This window comes from Diadema antillarum, unplaced genomic scaffold (assembly GCF_040938485.1).
Source record: "Diadema antillarum isolate AM-2024a unplaced genomic scaffold, OU_Dant_1.0 seq00000451_RagTag, whole genome shotgun sequence".
NCBI classification, from domain to species: Eukaryota; Metazoa; Echinodermata; class Echinoidea; order Diadematoida; family Diadematidae; genus Diadema; species Diadema antillarum.
In genome coordinates this window covers 620981-635319 of record NW_027271424.1, presented here as the reverse complement: position 1 = coordinate 635319, position 14339 = coordinate 620981, and the positions used below count along the sequence as shown (strand labels likewise).

General features: G+C 40.3%; 1 protein-coding gene across 1 annotated transcript in view; it reads right to left on the bottom strand.

The window, feature by feature from the left end:
* LOC139732820 (phosphatidylinositol phosphatase PTPRQ-like) overlaps positions 1 to 13740 on the bottom strand; it is a 94693-nt gene extending 80953 nt beyond the window's left edge. The window contains exon 1 of the mRNA XM_071643662.1: positions 13606 to 13740. The gene's annotated coding sequence lies outside the window, so the exon portion shown is untranslated. The remainder of the gene's footprint in view (positions 1 to 13605) is intronic.
* Between the last annotated feature and the right edge of the window lie 599 nt (positions 13741 to 14339).

Genomic DNA, 14339 nt, shown 5'->3' with positions numbered 1-14339 from the left:
TACGGGTCATAGTTGTCGAATAAGTCTAATACGATAGTGGTGTAATTATACGGGGACATTAAAAATACAAAGGAATTAACAGCGTGTGACAAACACTATGCACTTACGTATTCGAAAAAGACTGAAATCATGAGGTGATGGTTTAAATTTCTTTTTCAATCAGGGAGGTGGATCCAACTACCCCCCCCCCCCCGATCTAGCAGCTAGGTATCTAAGACAGCACAACTTAATTGGATCAAGGTATTGCAAGTGCAGATGGGAAGAATAACGGTTAGGGGCCTACCTCCTACGGTAAACATGGCTAGAGGGATCTAAATATGGCATAATCAAAGCGCCCTCACCGGGAAGAACGAGCAGGTGCAGCGCGGGCGACAACTTCAGAGTTCGCTGACAACACACGCACCCCATAAAATGCATCGATAGAGGGTACGGGGTGCGCCCAGTCCTTTCGTCACCTGCCCCTCTCGTCCGTTTGATGAACCAACCACGGGTCTGCGATGACGATGATGGTGATGATGATGATGCGAGCTGCCCCGGCTCTCGGGAGCAGCTGAGCAATTTCACTGATCAGAGGAGCGATGCTTTACACAGCGACGATTCGTTCGCCCCTGTGACAAGCGCTCCATCACAGCAGCTTGGATGATTTGTTGGCGGGAAGGAAAAGACATTTATCGGGGATATCGAGTAACTAATCTCGACGATCCTCTCTGGCCCGATATTGATCGCGAAGGGAAGACTGACTAAGCGGAGGGGGAACGGGAAACGACAGAAATATGATTGAATTGATACCGCGTTGGAGCGTGGAGGGGGGCAACCGAGGATCAAATAAGGGGCCATTGCTTTACCCATAAGGGAGAACCGAAGAGTCCCAACAAGACGGGAGAGTTCACCATCGGAGCGCAGGATGGTTGACATGAAGTGGCGTTGAAGAGATCACTCAACGAAATGACTTCATGAACCCATAAGGGTGTAGGAAAAATGGTTCATCACACAATCTCCTCATAATAGTCAGTTTAAAACAGCCCATGGTGATAATTAGTTTCATTCTTTTTTTTTTCCCGACCAATAAAATTCGCAAAATCATCTTCCATTCTCGTTTTATATGCATTCAAATTCGTGTGTTGGAAGCGTTATAAGCATTCAATTTCGAGTTTGGTCATGAATGTCGAAATTTGTGCATTCAGATGAGTGCAATGGGCGGGGTAAGAACTTCAAAGCACTTATTCATTTATTTAATTCATTTTTTGAGCGATCGATTTCCACAACTGAGTATTCAATTTCGTAATACACCTACACAAGCAAGATTGATTCTGTTCATTTAATTACTGAATGTGACTCACTTTTTATCTTTCATTTCATCATCATCATGATAATTTTTTTTTCTGAACGTCATTTTTTTTCTCAACATTTTATGTGATCTTCAATATAAATCCTTCTTTTGATAGTGATTATCACATTGTACTTGTGATCTTCAATTTCAAGCTTTATGAGCGTTTATAATTCTATCATGAAATTCCGTGAATTCTTAATAATCTATGATAAAGCATGAATCATGGCCATAAACGTCATGTAATCACATCTCACGGGTAATAATCTGACAGAAATTTGAGTCACTATAACTCTAATGACCAATCACTAAACAGCAGCACCTTGTATATCACATAGGTGGAACGTTGCCAATGTACAAAATATCTTGATCACTGTTGCTAATGTTATCAGGGTAGATCTTTAGCTGATCAAAATAAATGATAAAGAATGTCTTTGTGTTGAGGTGACTAGAAAAGTTCGCCTCAAACATTCTACAAAAACACCAGAAAGATCAGGAAATAACATGTACAGTCCAATCAAGAGCAGTAAGTCCCGAGACATAACCACAGCTTTTCTTACATCAAATCACACAAAATGATAATAAGCTGAAGCATGTGCAAGCCGGAAGGTTGAAATTTCAATAACTCTGAGAACCGTAACTAAATTTTTCTTTTTACAATACAATTCCATCTCACTCATCATGCTTCTGTAAAAAGAAAACAGCCGAGAGTTATGCTCAAATCAAAGGAGCTTCGTGAGGCTATGATTTCATCATTTCATTAAATATGCATGATGATCTCGACTGAATATCACTGTTACATGAAACCTTGTGATTTCAGAATTTCAGTGAATTCATTTCTGCCCGGTTTGGGTTTTTTTTTTTGACCGTTCCGTTTTGTCTTATTACTTTGTTAAGGTCACGTTGAACGCAGAGTGGGGTTTCTACTAAAGTAATTGTGAATAATGTTGGGCATATTACATCGACTCCTAGCTCCATCTCTCCGACTTCTTTCGCACAAACCAAGTGACGTCATAACGGGGAAGGGGGATCAGCATAGCACCGCCCACTCACGACACAGAGCTTTGTTTTGATTACTGGTCGAGCACAGATCCCGTCGTCACTGTTCCCTTTCGCTGCTTCATTTTCCTTTTCTGAACTTCTGTATCCTACCTATCAAGATTTGATCCCTTCTGATATCAGCGTCTGAAAGACTTTGTTTTAGTGCGATTAGGTCCCACACCCCTGAAATAAGATGGACTATGGACGAACCTCGTCATCATTTATATGTTGTTCTTGATAAACCAAATTAAATCGCGAAAATCATAAGCACTTGAAAATTCCAGCTTGGTAAGAACTACTTAGCTGTCGTTGGTTTTGTACCGGGGATTGGTAAGGGCGAATCCTCTACACAATTCGATATAATTTTCAGTTTGTAAGCTGGACATGCTCTACTAATTAACTCAAAGGAACTATTGTTAGGACCTATTAGTCTTGGCGTAGATTCACTTAGCGAAGTTTGAGCACAAAAACCCCAGATATATGGGGACTACGGTGAAGCAAGCTTACATAAACAAGTTCAAATTCTTTGATCTATGTAGAGCAGCAATGTTATTTTGCACGTTGTTATCGTCATTATATACAAGGAATGAGGTCAACCAAAGCCCCCTTATTCATGCTAAACCACTGCTCTACTTAGATATAGCAAGCCTCTCCTGAAAATCAAACGCCTTGTCACAAATAGAGAAGTTTGCATCCCTATATTCCAACTCTTCAAAGTAAGCGGTGATTGGTTGGGCAGTCATGCTCGCGTTTGTTTCTGTATATCATGAATATTCATGCTTTTCTCCGTCTCCGTCGACGTCATGTCACTTAAATTCGCTCCTTGTTTTCCAGTTAATTCTATACGTAACCCCTTGATTTGAACTCTGTCTCGCGCTCCACTTTCTCGCCTCAAGTCTTAATTACATGTTCAAAGAACGTTTCCTTTTATAGTTTGTAATTTTCTCCTCCTTGGAAAACCCATTCCCTCCTTGAACGTAGTCAAAACATCTCTTGTTGTTTATAGGTTTTCTCCCTCTCGCCCTAACTAGAGTCTTCTTTTCCAGCATGTCCTTCTCCGCCCCCATCTCTCCCCTCCCCACCGATCGAGAAGACTACGCTGTGTATGTGGGATGGTGTTTGGACAGTTTAGATACTTTTTACAGTTAACTAATCATTCCACTGCTCTCTATCAATATCAATAATAATTCAAGATAACTAAGAATGATAAATCAATGTGTACAATAACAAAAAATGACATCTCAATACAAAATATGTGAATTAAAAAAGAAGAAATATAAAACAATCACCAGCAAAGCTTTTTTTTTCGAAATAGGCCTGGACAAAAATGTAAACAAATCAAGAAAACTTCGACTGTATTTTTATGATAAAAGATAAGGTGCGTGTGTGTTTGTGGGCGTGTACGTGAGTCCATATGTGTATGTGTGTAGATGTAAATGAAATATATGATATTAATCTCGACTGAACACAGTGGTCCCCGTGCCCCCCAAGAGTTCCCATTCTCGTCAATCCCCCTGACCTTTCGGGGCTTCGTGACGGATCGATTGATTAGTAACGCTGGATGTTCCGTGCTCTTGTTTATCGGGGGTAAGGTAACCTTGACTCCCACGCCGACATACACGAGTAGCGCCGACATCAATACCCCTTATCTATCACGGCAGGGTATATATTACTCTGCAGACGACGCATTTGAATGGAGACTGGTCCCCTTCTATATAGCGTTCAAGCTCCCAGCATCGCTGGAGCTTCCTTCCAGTATAAAAGGTATGTCATGCTAACAACTCCTTGATGCGGTTTACTTCTTTGTACACCACGAGCAATTGCGAAGAAAGAACAGTGAACATTTTCATTTTGTCTAATAACGGAGAGAAGTAGACGTATTTATCTCTCTGAATGAATGATCTCGTGGTGCACTAAAACATCACTAGATTAAGCTTGAAAGAACAAAATAAAAACAATTGTAGAAAACGTATTTTCTTCAAAGCAGCCGTATGTTAAAATTTTTGTAAATCAAGTTTTCTTATTCAGGTTTGGGCGTCGGGCGCGCATTATGCCTTACGTGCAAGATGGAGAGGTATACTTGCGTTGACGGCAAATGTGTCACCCAGCACCCCAACTGTGACTGGTATATCTTTTTGCTTCTATAGAATGTGATATATGGTTTGCATTCACCAAAGCACTGGATAAATAATTTGATATTCAAGAGCTGGTGCTGCCGAAAGCCTTAAAACTCCTGTAAGTCTGATGCTATAGTTCAAAACCTAGAAATCAGTCGTTGGGAATCACTTATGGCTTATTTCATGTTCACCCTAAAATGACTAAGACTCACACAAATGAATGAACGAAATGAACAATAATGAATGATGGTTCAGCACCAAAATGTCAGAGGTCAGACTGTTGTGGAAAAAGAAACACCCACAGTACCTACGAAGAAAAACCCATCTGAATTACTATCAGCAGTAGATGGTGACATATTGAATTACTCGACAGGTCATTAGCACCTTCGTTTCTTTCTTTCACTTGGTATAATCAGACAGATATATAGCACTTAGAACAAAATCAAGTTATATAAATACTCTGATTAAGTAACGGGTGTGACGAAAATATGGCTCCGCTGTAGATGCTGCAATACTGGGTTCCACGTCCCCCTCTCATAGTTCCCCTACGTCATTTCCACTCCTGCCCCAGTGGAGGTTTTTCCCAACATCAGCTCCTCCTTCCTTCTCCTCTCACATTATTTTCGCCTATCGACAGTTGCAAAGTTGTGTGTTCCTTGCAAATTAGGCGGCCGCAAATTCGAGAGTCAGTCAAATTTGATTCGCCAACTTCCCGCCGTTTGTTTTTCCAAGCGTCGCGAGGGGTCGCTGAGAGGGGGCAGTTTTCTTTGCAGATGCCTTGTGCATCAGCTGCGCGCGGTAGAGGTTGCCTGGCTGGCCGCTGGTTGATTTGGTTTGGTTTGGTTTAGTTGGTTGGTGTATACGGGCGAGCGATGATGCTCGTGTTCGATGAGCTAAGAGACAGGAATCGGAATCGTGGGTCTGTCCTACCAGAGTTTATTGACTCGGCACTCCTTGGAGACACTCTTAGAGTCTCGTCGAAAGGTGCAACGTCCTCCTCTTTCCTCTTCTCTCTCTCTCTTCCCATCCCCTTCCATCTTCCTCTCTCTCTTTCGTCTCCATCTAAATCCTTCTCCCCCTCCTCTCATCCCCTCTCTTCTCCTCAGTTTCAATCTTTTCGCTTGTCTTAGCGGTCTGTCACAGGTGCGTCTCTGCGTTTGCTTGTATAGAAACTAGTAGGTACTAGTACTCTAGTTTCAGGTGTGACGAATTAGAGATTAAAATCAAACTCGAAACTGAGAACGATCCATCCTCATTCAGTGAGTCTCTTCTAGTTCATGTTCGGTAATTGCCTCGCTCGGTGGTATCCCCCCCCCCCCACTTCTCTTTTGGTTGTTGTTGTTGTTGTTGTTGTTGTTGTTGTTGTTGTTGTTGTTGTTGTTGTTGTTGTTGTTGTTGTTGTAAAGGATCTCTCTGACGGAGAGCTCTTTAAAGGATGTCTATCACGATCAGGAGAACTGAACTTCCATTCCAAAAGCAATCACGGTAAGATTATTATCTTTAATTTTGACCATAAATCAACAGCTCAACAGTAAAAGATGCCTTGGAAATGAAGAGAGGATGTAAAAACAACAGGAGTTGAAAGGGAGAAGAATGCAGAAGCTACTAATCTCGTGGCTGGTTAGACTGTCTTAGGGGAAATCGTTATATTGCTGTCCCATAAATCATTTCAGCATGATCCTAACCAGCCTTTTTTTTTCACGCAGTGATTGTTTCCACGAAAGTCCTCCACAATGTGGGAGGATGCCCTTAAACATGCACGGACCGGTGAGGGGCGTGCCAAAAGAGCGTGCATGAATTCTTGCGATGGATTTATGGGGGCAGACTAGTACACAGCCGCGGAGCTATACACTAACAAACTTCAAGCTCTCGTGTGTGCACAGAGAAAACATCTCGACTTACGGTGATATATTTACTCCGTCCCACTTACCCCTTCTTGAAGTCAGTTTACGCCAGCATCTCTCAGTACATCCCTTTCTGGCTTCCCTCTCACGCAATCCGTCCCACAGGGAGTTATATACTGTATCGCATGTGCCTTCTATACACCATCGTATCTGTTCGAGCGTTCTATTTCCAGAACGTAAGTCTCTCCATCTCCCTCTCTCTCTCATTGCTGTCCTTCTTGCTATCCATCTATCTATAACTATGTTTCTTCCTATATCTATTCATGTTTCTACTTCTATCTCTTTATGTTTCTTCTTCTATCAATATATGTTTCTACTTCTATGAATTTATGTTTCTTCTTCTATTTATGTTTCTACATATTTCTATCTATATGTATCTTTATATTCATTTCTTTGTCTAATTACATCGCTATCTTTATTCATAATCTCCGTCTACTGTTATAGGACCTATCCATCCACATATCTATCTATATATCTATCCATCTATCTGTCTATCCATCTATCTGTCTGTCTTTCTCTCTCTCTCTCTCTCTCTTTATTGCCCCTTCACTAAATTCTCCTCTCAATTCCCCCCCCCCTCTATCTCTCCCACTTTTCCCTCTGTCTCTGTCTGAATTCCTCTGATTCTGCATCATCTTCTGTATGTTTCATCTTGGAATTTGGAAAATTAATGATTAACTACTATTTCCTGAGATATAACAATGAACGCTGCTGGTTAGACACAGACGGCTCGCTAAATCTCCTGTATTCACAAGTGTTATATTAATATGTAAACAATAGTCAACAGTACTAATTGAATGGTGTATAATCCAACCACACTTTGAAAAAAAAAACGAGTGAAAAACAACATTACAGGACATTTCATGCGCACATCATTAGATAATCGTATACTAGTAATGATCTAAACGGACGGTTATACCACCACTCTCATATTCCTCCTACTATATCGACATCATTAATGGGCTGCGGTACCAGCAGCACCTATGCCTATTCAGATTGGAGTTGATACGTAGCTCATCGGTGTTCTCTCCGTCTTACTTCCTCACACTCACCCCCCCCCCTTCCCCTCCCCTCTCCTACCCCGTCTCTCTTTCTTCACTTCTTACGATATTACTTATGCTTTGTTTCTGCAAGCCAGTTTCTCGCTTAAAAACCCAGAAAAGTACTAATAGCAGGTATTTCTTCATCCGATCTGTTCTGCTTTTTGTTATGTCTTTCTCGATTCGATAATTTGCTTCCCGTTCTGAAATCGGTGGTGGTGGAGGTGGGGGGGGGGGGGACGCGGGGGTTGAGGAGGGGTGGAATAAAAGGAGGAAAAGAGTGCTACTGAATATAAAAGAGAAAAATGTTTGCAGATAATGCATGTTGTTTGCATGCATTTTGTTTCCATTACCTGCTCGTTGTCCCGACTTTTTATCATGCATTTCTATCCCATTACAGCCTTTCCGATTCCTTTCAACCGGGTATCGTTGCTGAGGAACTTATTTGATTTTTTTCCCCTCCAGCTTTGTTCCTTGCGTCGTTTGCATTTTTCGATCTGTATCCTCCCCCGAATCAGTAATTCGCTCATGTTGTGCGGGGGGCTATGCTTCTACGATATGATAAATTGCCGCGCTTAAATGGACGCTGAAATCTACAACGCTAATGGCTGAGGATGACAATACAAATCCTTTTCAAATCGATATAAATGGTAACTCTTTCTTCCGCCCTACTTGATATCTTTTGTTGGATCCCCCACCTCTTCCCCTCCCTCCCTCCCTCTGCCCATCTCTCCCTCCCCCCCCCCCCCCCTCTCTCTCTACTCCACCCCCTCGTTCTCTCTCTGCTATTTCCCCCTTCACTGTTTCTCTTTCTTGACTGGCTTTACAACATAAGTTTTCCGGCGTAAGTTCTTGAACACCAGCAATAGGCGCGCAATAATGTAACGTGTACATTTGCGTCACCATCATCTTTCCTTTTTTTTCTCTTCCTCTTAATTGCTCTTGTTTTTTTTATGTTCTCCTACTTTCAGTATCCCATCCTTTTTCTATTCTTTTCTTCTCTCCCTCTTCTCTCTACCACCTCTCTCTCTCTTGCTTTGCCTTATATTTCTATAATTTCCTTTGTTTACAAAAATATTTCTATTTATATTTCTTTCTTCTTTTATGCTCCTGCTATTATGTTTTCATTCTCGATTCGTTTGTCGCATGATTTCACTTCCTCATCTCTATTTAATCCCTTTAGAAATCTCGGTTCATTATTTCTATTAACTGTATACTCTCTTTCTGTATCGAGGCATCGTGAAACAAACACTGACAAAGAATTCGATTATATACAAACATATATATAATTCAAGGGTCCTTAACGATATCGTATCAGTTTCCCTTTCGGTACACGTTCATCTGAAATAATTACGACTACCAAAGTACATAATCACAATGAGAAGAAAGCATGGTAGAGGCAACCACGACTATAATACACAGTTAGAAAGCAGTCGTTTCAATTTATTTATTCATATTCTACTTGTTAAACGTGTAATACTCACCGTCTACCATTGTCCAAACGCCATCAAGTGATGCCAGTGGCTTCAATATAACTGGCGTAACTTCTGTTATACGAGAATTCGTATCGTAAATTGTTTCGATGTCATAAAACCTACACACTGGAGCTTTAACCCACTATAACCCCGTGCCCTGTAGTGTCTTTCTTTCTTTCTCTCTCCTCCCCCCCCCCCCCATTCTCTCTCTCTCTCTCCCCCTCTGACTCGCATGCTTTCTTTCTTTTCCATGCAATTTTCTCTCTCGCATGTCTTTCTCCTTTTTTCCACATCTCTTCCTTCCTCGTTTCGATCTCCCCTCGTGTCAGTGTCTTCAGATCGGGTCTGTTATGGCCCTTTGTCCCGGCCTCTGCCTCATTCCAAGGTAATAAGGTAAAAAACTAAACTAAACGGCGTCGCGTGCGGCACGAAGATGAAGAGATGAACATTAATTTTGATGGCGCAAATTACGCGTGGTGCAAATTTCCCCTCTTGTAGGATTATGAGGGGCAAATATCTCATTAGTCTTCCCATCCAGACTTTTTGCAGCATGCCAGACCGAAAAGTCAAATTAGACAGCGCAATCAGACAGTGAATGCACGCGAAATTCAAGTGCGTATACTTTGATTGAAATATTGGGGTATAGGTATCATCATTACAACCATAATCTTATACTCCCATGCATATATTCAAAGTTGCTACAGAACACATAACTGTTTGGCATTCACTTACAATTGATGACGTAGGCCTCAAATCAGAATCTTCGAGTGTATGTCAACGGACACGTAGCTACCTAAGTGAGATTTACAGAGCGCTATTTGATTTTGCAATAAAGGTAATCCAATCAATTATCGCTATTTCACGCAGATTAGTTTCAATAACTTTTTTTTTTGCATGGATAACTCATTGTGTTTTGGAGCATTCATCAGGATATCTCTGTGTGTAGTGTGTGTGTGCGTGTTTGTGTGTGCGCGTGTGTGTTTCTGTTTGTATCGATGTTTCTTTGCTTGTCAACTGTATGGTTAAAAGGGGACTTTTAATGTAATTGATATTGCTTTATTCGTTTTCATATGGCAACTCAAAATAAATATTGGCATCCTTCGATATGTTTAAGCATAAAACTTGCTTTTGAAACAAAAGTTACAATTTCTTGCTCAGAGCGATAGAAGAAGAAGAACGGAGAAGACAGACCAAACAAAATCTTGCATCTAAGATAAAATATTGATCGAACCTATAACATTACGTCTAGCAAACTGGGACAATATTGGCTCAAATCGTTACTCGATTCCATTTGCTGGGTTTTTATTAGCGTCGGATATTGAGAATTTATGCAGTACCTGGATAGCTAAATGGTTCTGCGAGGTAATTTAGGAGCCTCGACTATACCGATCGCATGCACGTGAAGGTCCCTCCATCTGCCGATGCCTGCCCCGGTACAGAGATGCCACAAATTTCGATGCCTTTGAAATATGATATTCTGTATACGGAATGCTATGTCTGGTGAACGGTACATCATGATGTCTGTCTGGTTCCGCGATGTCGTATTGAGTAATCAAGATTAAATCGTCCTTAAAAAGGAACTTTATAAATATAAATGAATAAATATGTATATATATATATATATATATATATACATACACTCTAAAACAATCCGGGTCCGAACTGACCCGCAACTGGGTCCGTTGGGGTCACACACCGTTCTGGGTCAAAAATGACTTGGAATTTGGTCATGAAGACCCAGAATGAGGTCACCCTGACCCAATTCATGACTCTGGATGGGGTCATATCTGACCCCATTCCTTGTCATCTCTGACCCGGAACGATGTGTGACCCCAACAGACCCAGTTCCGGGTCAGTTCTGACCCGGATTTCTTTTAGAGTGTGGATGTATATGCAATTTTATTCTGCATAGCTACATATAGGTCTAAATGTTATAACTTTAATGTGATGCATGTATCTTAAAGGACAAATCAGTGGTAATATGTATATAATATATATATATATATATATATATATATATATATATATATATATATAATATTTAACATGCTGAAGAAAAGAATAGTCCAATACGATATCTTCATTGGATGTGAACGTAGGCTTATTGTGACGTATCAGTGATAATATAGGTAGAGACAGGTAGAAGCTGTTCTTGGCTTTCATGTCCTTATAGTATGGAGATATCATCCTATAATTGTTTATTGGGAAGTGCATCCGATCCCAACTCAACACTTGCTTCTTCTGTTATAGTTGGGCAAGACGTTTACTGACATAAAACTGCAAAATCCTGTACACAAAACGTATACTATCGACGATACTTACACAGCCGCCGGTATATGGGGCCACGTAATAGAAAGAACAGGCCTTGCATTCCTTCTATACTTCCTATACCTATTCCCATCCTCTTGATATTCAAGTTTAGTTCTTCATGCGTTTTATTCTTTTTTTTTTTGGGGGGGGGAATTTATCAATATACACAGCTTGTACGATATGACGCTTTTCATTTAGAAACCTGCAGATTCACCCACTTCCGAATAAAAGCGGAGACCCTTCAAACTATTTGTGGGTCAATCAAAGCACCACTACTTGGCTCCATGCGATAACATTTTCCACAAATATTCTAACTTTATATAGTAATCCTTCAAACGGCAGTGTTTCAAAAGTACCATTGCAATGATTTTGAGGCGCGTTTTTCTCTCTTTTTAGTTGATGTGTTGGATTTTCAAGAAGATAATCTGATAGCTTATAACCCAAAATTGCAGTTCGCTTCGTTGGCCTTTAGTCGGGGGAGGGGATCTAATCTTGACATGTTGTACTAGTTAGTTAAGTTTCGCCGTCTTATCAGCATATTGGTTATGAAAGTTGGGTGCAAATCTCCTGAATTCTCCCATTAATAGTTACGCTCTGGTATACTCATATTGAAGAATATTACTCGTAATCGCTGACAGAGGCGAAAAGGCCAGATTGAATGGATTACGTGCCATAATGGTTATCATATTATCTGGGAATTAAAGTCGAATAAACGCCCGATGTTACAGAAAATTTCATTTAATCACAAAATAACCTAATATACAGGACATAATGTTTTGCCCTCTTAGATCGGCTTCGATGATAACATTTAGGAACATAGAATGATTTCATTCATTATAATACACGCTGCTGCTTTCCCCCTAGATTCCAATGAAAATCGCTTGACAATTTGAATACTGCTTTCTAAATGCATGTGACGCTTGATGGAAATATGGCAGTTTAACATTATGAAAAGTTGGAACGAGCAAATACATCACTTGAACAACTGAATTTCCGTTGATGCATTTTTATTTCATGTTTAAACGACCTTTCACGGTCCTATATACACGTCGTAAAATCGAGTCTGTTCAGCGCGACTACTCGTCTTTTAGGCTCGACTGGCCCTGACGAACGAGCAATACACTCGCTTAATGTGCGTGGATGCTAAATTGAATAAAGCGAGGAATTTGGTGGATCCTCCGTGTAATATCCCATACGTTAATATCAATATTACATGGAAGTCTGATGTTAGTGCACTTTGGGGGTCGTTTCGATTCCCAGTGTTCATTCATGTGAGGCTTTTAGTAGACGGTGACTCCCCGCATTTCGGGATAGGCTTTAGAATGACGAGTATTTGCCTTTTGTTTACAGTAGTGCACGTGCCCCAGTTACAAACATTTTTAAAAGGATGACATCTGCTCCGGTTTATATTATATATTCTTTTTTTGTCTACCTCAGAGATGAGCATAATTTGTATGAGCGTGCTGGTATATAATATGAGTGGATATGTTTAGGTGCGTATGTTTGCGAGTCCGTATACTCGTTGATGATAATGTAAGCAGTATTAGCAAACAGAATGTTAAGTTTGTACTTGCGTTGGTCATTGGTACAGTGTATGATGCTTTCATCATATTGTGTTTGCGTAACGTATGGGTTGGTTGAAGTATAAATGCCAATATTGTGTTTGATTATCATAGCTTTAATGAATGGCCTACGCACGACAAACGAAAAGTATGACTGTGGATTGATTTTACTGGAGTTTTCTTAATGGGCCTATAAAACCACAAAGTCCGGGGATGGACATCTCTGATTACGTCGCAAAAATTCCTTCTCCTAGTGAGTGCAACAACAGCAGCAGCAGCAGCAGCAGCAGCAACAACAACAACAACAACATCAACAACAACAAACGTATCGCTTTGGAAGACACTTTGGCTACAGCGAGAGGAACCAGTTACAAAGGTAATGACCAAAATCTGATAGGAACAGTCTGATCTTAATCTGCAAAACCTGGTGAACACACAAAAAATAACCATACACAAGCACGAAAAGTTAAAAATAAAGCAAAACAATACGAAACATCATATTAAATTAGGAAATCGGAGCACACTGACACACACCTGCACATATATAGAGACACTTAAAGACGTTGCCAACCTGATATGCAGACATACATTCACACAGATACACAGGTATTTATTATAACGTATACATATCATCATACCCATTCAACAGACATTGCTTTCAGGCTTTGGTAGTATAGTCAGAAGTATACCTCCTTATACCGATTGACGAAGAAGAAAGGAGGGATCAGTTACTGTTGTTCAATGACTTTCTTATCTTATTATGTACTCTTTAAACATGATAACAGGTATTGAATCCCATGGTATGCCATGCAGTCTAACGCAAACTTACCCATGATCGTCGTTTCATTAACAAGACGCTCAGCCAGGTCGTCGAGGAGTAGATAGTATAACACCTTTTAATGATCTCTCACGTGTGTTCCTCCACTCGGCTGCAATATTTTGTCTTCCCGAGAACTTACACAGATCTGATTATTCTGAGTAAACGATAAAGAAAGAGCATGTCCATGAAAAGCTACAGCATTCATTAAGGTAAGAATGCACTTTTCTTTATAATGACAGTCATTATATACCATGTTTGCTCAAACCGCTTTGCGGGGGAGCAGTAATTGATTCACTGCTTAAAGCGTGAAATCGGACAAGATGAAAAATGAAAGCTGCATGTTGAGTTTAAAATGTTCTTTTCTTTTCAAGGGGATAATATTGATCGCAACTACATGACATTAAGTAACTTAAGCTAATGTAATGATGTCATCACCTCTCAGCCTTCCGTCATTGATTGGTACACGAGAAGATTGTCAGCTGATCGGCAGACCTTATACACTTATATTATGTTTTGGTTCATAATCTATCAATGTCAACCCCTTCTCTTGTAAAGGTAATCTTAGTTTTTTAAGAGATTAGAAAACACAAAATGTATACGACGCGACGGATTAAAGTGACCCTCGTTGATTTCATGTTAAAAAGGACATTTAGAGGAGATTTGTGTGCTAGTAAAGGAGAGACAAGTGAAGTTATCTCGTACAGATATTGGAAATGCGCTTTTAAAATATACCGAGCCCACAA